Genomic DNA, 6,837 nt, shown 5'->3' with positions numbered 1-6,837 from the left:
TCAGGCTTTGACAAAACTACAGAAGGCTCTTTGGATCTGTGACACATCGTTTTTTTTGGGGGGGGGGGAATGCTCTTCTCTTTGTGGGTTTTTCATCTTCTTTTATTTTGGAACTATGAAGACTTTAAAGAGCTCAGACATTTTTTTTTTCTTTTTTTAACTGGTGAAGAGAAAAAAGCTGAAAAAGAAGGAATTTACCTTTTTTGTTCCACTTGTTTGCACTGTGTGCTGACTGAACATTAGTTGCACTAACTGCTGGTTTTTAAAAAATGTTTCTGGGGAAGGGGGACAAGGAAGGAGGAAAAAGAAGAGAAGGGGAGAAACCCTAAAAAGAGAAGAATCTTGATGAACACACAAGCTTGTCGAAGATTTCAAAATTCTCCAACAGCTGACTCTGAGTGCATTTCAACTTCTCCCTGATTACTCATCCGTTTTTTAAGCCTGAAGAGCTTATTACTTATTTGTGCGAAGTGCCTTATGCTATGAGACCATTCAGAATATCATCTTTTAGACACAGCCCAAGGAATTGACAATATTGGTTTTCTTTTTTCCTTTTAAAAATTTTTGTCTTCATTTTGGTTTCAAGTTGAAGTCTCTTCCCTTTCTACCTGATACTCAAGCCAGGGGCTGGAAGATGAAACATATTAGTAATGTTAAACACCATTTTCTTTTTTTTTATATGGAGGAGTTGATATGCAACTGCAGTTCATCCGCACTGTAAATACATGTATTTAAAAAAAACAATCCCAAGTAAAAATTTCTTCTGGGCTGAGTAGTTACAACATCATCGCTCCCAAAGGAAAGAGCAGTCTATCATTGCAGGAGCCATATGACAAGCCTTTGTGCTCTATCGCAGAACACTAAAGACTGGTTTACATACGCCTCCATTAGCAGTTATGGCACTTGATGTGTAGACATGTCAGAGCCTTGACCCTCTTTCCTCTGTGGCAAAGCGTGTCCCATAGAAAACTGGGTGTGTATACTTGTATAAACTTTGTAAATAAGTTTTTTTCTGGGTTCATATATATATATATATACATATATATATATTTTTTTTTTTGGATGAAGGTTGCTGGGGTTAAGGGGATTAGAGTGATTATGGGAGCAGCTAAAGATGAGAGGGGCTCAGTTTTCCGCAACACTAAATTCTAAAAAGTACTTTTGGCCTCTTATAGAGAGCAGATCTTTTTGGGACCCTCAGTTGGAAAAGGGACCCTGAAGTCTGAGATTCACTGTTTGCTGTCACACTGTCGAATCTAGTACCTTTGGAGGAGGCCTACCAGAGAGCAAGAAAGCTTCAAAAACCCATAATTCAAGATGTTATTTTTTAGAAGCTCTCTCTGATTTTGCTTCTTCCCCCTTTTAAAAAGTTTGAGGAACTTTTCAAGCTTGGCAAAAGGGAACAAGATTAATCTGTCTTGCAGTGGGAATTCTATGAGTGGCAGTGTCTTTGAGCAGTGTATGTATAAAGCATAGATTTGCATTTCAGAATATTAGCCGGGACAAGCTTTGGTAAGGTTAGCAGTTCTGGGGCTTACTTTCTGTGGATCACCTCCTGTACTGTGTGTGTGTGTGTGCGCGCGCGCGTGCGTTGCCCTCTGCCAATCTTGATTCATAAATTCGCAGGAATGGGCAACCCCTGAGAGCTGTTAACTTTCATGCTACAGAAAGCTGCTTGCCATCCTCTTGCTTTGTGACAAGAATTACCTGTCATTTTGCATTGTAAATTGCTGGCAAATGCTTAACAGGCAATAGTGTTGCTTTAAATTGTGCCCCTCCCAACATGCTTGATGTTTGGCCTGATCTCCAGGCAAAAGGAGTGAGATGAATCAAAACCAGTGAACTTTTTTTTTTTTTTTAAATGTTTTTAATTCCCTTTTAACCCAGTGTACTAGGTCAATCAGGAGGCATCTGGGGAAGGGGGGAAGCAAAAAGTTAAAAAGCTTTTGAGATCCATATTCCGTTGTTTTTGAAAACCCTAAAATAAAAGTCTTGCATATGCTTTCATGCTTAACTCACCCGGATGAAGAAATCAGTTATTCCAAGTTGCTTTTTTGACTCTGTCTAGTTCTAAACAAAATAACTTGTGACTCACCCAGAATTCCTTAAGGATCAAAATCCTGCAGATGCCTCCTGATCAGACATAGCCCTGACTCTTTAAAAATTGTAGCAAGAGCTGCACAGTACATACCTAAAACAGAACAAGCTCATTTATTTGGTATCCAGACCATAGTTCAATCTAGCCCATGTTGCTTACTAAATACATATCTTAAGGAAATAACTTTTTCCAGGGAAAAGTTGGGGGAGGGAATTTAAAAGGCATCAACTTTTGACCAAAAAATCGTGCCCTTGTACTGATGCAGCTCTTCCCCCCCCCCACCCCTGGCGAGAAAAGAGGGATCATTTATTATACAAGATAAAGCAAGAAGCAATTTGTATCTCGCTAGAGTGTGTGTGGGTGACTGACCAGCGCAGTCTCCTTTGCCAGCCTCAGACTGCTCACCCAGTGCCACATGTCTATGGGTCCCTCTTAAAGCACAGACTTAAATTGAAAGTATTACTGAAGTACAACCTCTGATGAGGAGTGGCACTTAAACTATCTGGGACACCACTATTGGACAGTCTTGTAGAGGCAGCTGTCCAGTTTTGGTGCTTAACTTTTGACTAGGAGTTGTTGAATGGAAAGATGCTCTAAGGACTAGGTCAAATCCTGGTCTTTTTTTTTTTTTTTTTTAACACCTCCCCCCTCTATAAGGAGCATTGTTACTATTGCAAATTGTTTTTATGTTCTTTCCATTATTTGGTGTTCATTTTAAGTGATGACCTTTTTCCAGTGGTTCATTTGGATGAAAATTATTCCCTATTTTTAATATTTAAATTACGTCCAACTCATGGTTTAGCCTGTGGTTGTATAGTTGTGTAATGGGGTTTTGACTGTTACACACCTTGCTGCCTCTAGGCCTGTTTTTTCTTTCTTCCATGTGTTCCAATGGGGAAAACTTTCTTGCCTTTCCCTCAGGGATGGGATAAAGTTATTCAAAATTATCTTCCATGGGGAGAAATAAGAGAGAAGGAAACCTAAATATGTCTAAATTATTTTCATGTTGATTCCAGTGTCATCAAATGGGTTGGCCCCAAAGGCTGGGGGTGGGGGTGGGGTGGCAATTGGTTATCTTTTTTTTTTTTTTTTTCCAGAATGAGATGGGAGCATCTTTCCTTTGCCACGTGCTTTGTGTTTGATAACATCATGCTTGGGTTAGAACCAGACAACTCAGCACAAAGCCTTGATTGTTGGAATCAAAACATCTCATTCTGATGACTTGTTTATTTTTTTTTAATAGGGGTGGGAGGGAGATTACTATGCCCCAAAAAGGGAGGGTGTCTGCACTAAGGATTTAGAGACACTTTGGAAGCTCATAACCTCATGAGAAACTGCCTTTAGCCACACTCCTGACCTTACAGATGAGTAACAAAAAATGAACTAAGTTTTTGGGAATTAAGCCATGTTTTAATTTGCTACTTTTGCCAGCAGTCTAGATATCTTAAAAATTGATAGGGTGGAATCATTTTCAGGCAAAACAGCTATTATCAAGCAAAATTAGTGACCTCATGGCCACTAAAGTTGGTCAGTTTTTTTGGTGGACTTCAGTTGATATTGGCAAGATTGTAGATCTATCTACTGTATATCCTTGAAGATAGTTTTTTAAAACTCCCAAAGAGAACCTCCTTTCTGAGTTAAAAACTCATCTTTGGGGTAAAGTTAAGTGACCAAAGGTTAAAACAGTTTATGAGGTCAGAGGGAGCTAGCCTGATGCTTGGACTCTGCCCCTCCACAGCTGGTAGACTCCAACAGAAGTGTATTTAAATTCTCCAGTAGACAATACTGGGCAGGGCAAGGGAGGGGATAGGGTTGGGTTATTAAGATACAGACTTCTGTATTTTAACCAGAGGTTGTGGGGGAGGGTTGTCTGGAGCAAACAAAGTCACTGTTCCCTTTTTTGAAAACAAAACTAAAACTTGAAAATTATTTTTTGTTCAGTAAAAATGGGAGACAATTCTAATATCCCTAGTCACAAGGGATCAGTTCCACTGAGAAGTGAACAGTGGAGACTCAAAATTTTGGAAACATTTGGGGAAAGGGAAAAATTGGCATTCTGTTAATTGGCAAATGTTCCAGTGGGGCTGTTTTTGTTGGGATGTGTTATGTTGTATGTGCCCGTATATGGACCAGTCTGCTAAGTTATAAGGGTCAGAAAAGATGGTTGGTAAAATCTTGATTTTTTTTTTTTTTTGTTAATTTATCTCAATAAAAGCCCACTGGAACTCCAAATGTGTGTGTTGTGTGTCCTTAGCAGCTTTCAGCATACTCGTTGTTTATGTAGGAGTCCTTGCATTTAGTGGTGTTTTATTGAAGTGTACATTACCATGAAGCGCTGATATTCTCAACACTGAGCCCAATTGAAAATCTGAGAGCACCTTCCTTCAGCCCAGGCATTGTCCCACCATCCACAAACCACACTGTCTGAACAACCAAGGTGATCATTTGAAAAAGGAGAGATGTTGGTCCACAAGCTGTCTAGGGGAATTAGTTACCTCCCAGAAGAAGGGCTTTCAGATGATGGAGAAAACAAAACATGCCCACGAAAATTACTTAGGAGTAAGTCTAACTATGAATGGAATTTGTACGCTGAGAAGAAAACACTGAAAACCCAAGACCCAAATTTGAGAAGCTCAACACCCCTGTCTTCCACCCCATTTAACAAAAGCAGTACCTGTATGCTGAAAGCTGTGAAATAAACCGGTAAGAGAAACCAGGCTAGAGAGAAGTTCCCATGTTCACGGGGTGGGAGATAATTGTTATGATGTCAATTCCACAATTTGATGTATAGATTGAATGCATTTCCATTTGACCCCAGCAGGCCTTTTAGGTAGCTATCCACCCGCTGGAATTTATATTGGAAAGGCAGACTGCCATAACAGTTTCGGAAAAGAAAATTGGAAGATTCTACCCAATTTCAAGATTCAAAACTACAGCATCAAGAGAGTTGTGGTAAATTCAATTCTTTATAACACAAGGAGAAATGTAAATTCAATTCTTTATAACACACATGCCATCCACCTCCATCTAAAGAGCAAAGAGGATGGATGTGTCCAGTCTGATCTAAGGTCAGTTTGCCTTGTAGATACCGTGTAGGAGGGTTTCGGTGCTCACATCTTCAGTTGCGTTTCCATTATCCCATTAATCGTACTACAGAACACAGGGTACTGGGTATATCTCTGTCTCTGGGTCAGCTCACTGTCTATAGCGATTGACCTGGATGAACTGCAAAATCATCTCTGCTCTCTAGCTGCCATTTTGGGTTTGCTCACCAGGGATTTCCCCCTCAGGAAATCAGATTGAATTTGTGTCCCTCTAGTTCCCTTGCTGCAAGATTGTCTCAGTTGCATTGTCCCTCAACTCAAGATCTCTGCAGCTGAGTATATAAATCTCCATTTTCTGGTAACTGTCCTTTCCTCTAGGTTTCCCCTTTACCCATACCTTTGTAAATAGGGTTTATGTAAATAAGCTCTCCTTAAATTGCGCTATTACACGTATGCCATCTGTTTCTTGTTGGGACCCAGACAGAGTAATTGGTACCAGAAGTGGCCCCAGGAAACAGACTCCTAAAATGAGATTCTAGGATTGGGTTAATTATTTGATGAGTTCAGTGATTACCTTATGAGGGTTGGTGGAGGAGAGGCCAGAAATGGGACATGAGTAATCTGTAGCATACAGTGGCATCACAACTTGAATTTTCACTGGTGGTGGTACCATGGGTTGAAATGCAGGTGAGTAGCGAGGCAACGGGACATCAAGGGACTGGAACAATTACAGCAATAATAGCCCCTAGAGTACACACGTAAAAATTAGGCTATTAACAAATGAGATCTTAGGAGTAAACTTAGTTACCTCTTTCACTATTGTTTCTAATCACTAGAAAAAAGTTTTCACCCATAAGGTTGGTACATGGAAGGTCCCGGTACCCTAGAAGAGAAAATACATGTTTCTGATGAATTAGAAGTTCAAGCCAGACTCCACATGCCCCCAAACACCAGGCAAAGAAAGGGGTCAGTCTTAGGAAGAGTGATTAGTCTTGGCCACCAGTGTGAAACAGGTTGCTGCTATGGAATGGGGACAAGGAGGACAGTGTCTAAAATGAGAAGCAACCCTAGAACACTCCTTAATAGTCCGAGTCGATAAAAACTGTAGCAACCCCAAGAGTAAGATGGAAGGTTTGGGTTACACCACCATGTAAAGAGGTCTTTCCAGAAAGGTGCCACCAGAAGTCAAGGAGAGCAGCGGACGGAGTTATGAGAAGGCAGCTCCAATGGCCTGCTCAGACCTGTAGCAGCTGCCTGTTGTATACCTTCTCCCTCTTCTACCTGTTACCTTATCAAGGGAATCCCAGTGGCCCCCGCCAGAAGTGTGACCATTGACATCATTCCACTCCGATACCATAGTTGAGTGGACTGTATGGGTCTCCTGTGTTGTAAAGACAAGCTTTTTGCCTGAACAAAGGTTTAGAGAAGATGTTGAGAGGCCAAAAGGGGACCGTGCCATGGGCCTTTTGTGTGTCCTGCCAGACTCCACCCTGCCCTCTGCCCCAGAGCCACGTCCACTGCCCTTTGCAGCCTGCTGGAGCTCCACAGGAAATGGGAGGCGAGTGAGTGAGTGAATGAGGTCAGGTTGTTTATTTCCTCCCTGTGAGCTGGCTGTGTCCCTCAACCAATAATCATGTTGTCTCTCACCATCTTGCAGTACCACCCTCTCCCTATGGGTGCCAGTAACTCCCCCCC

This window comes from Talpa europaea (assembly GCF_964194135.1).
Source record: "Talpa europaea genome assembly, chromosome: 12".
NCBI lineage: Eukaryota > Metazoa > Chordata > Mammalia > Eulipotyphla > Talpidae > Talpa > Talpa europaea.
The sequence above is the reverse complement of the archived record's forward strand: the minus strand, read 5'-3'. Positions refer to the sequence as shown.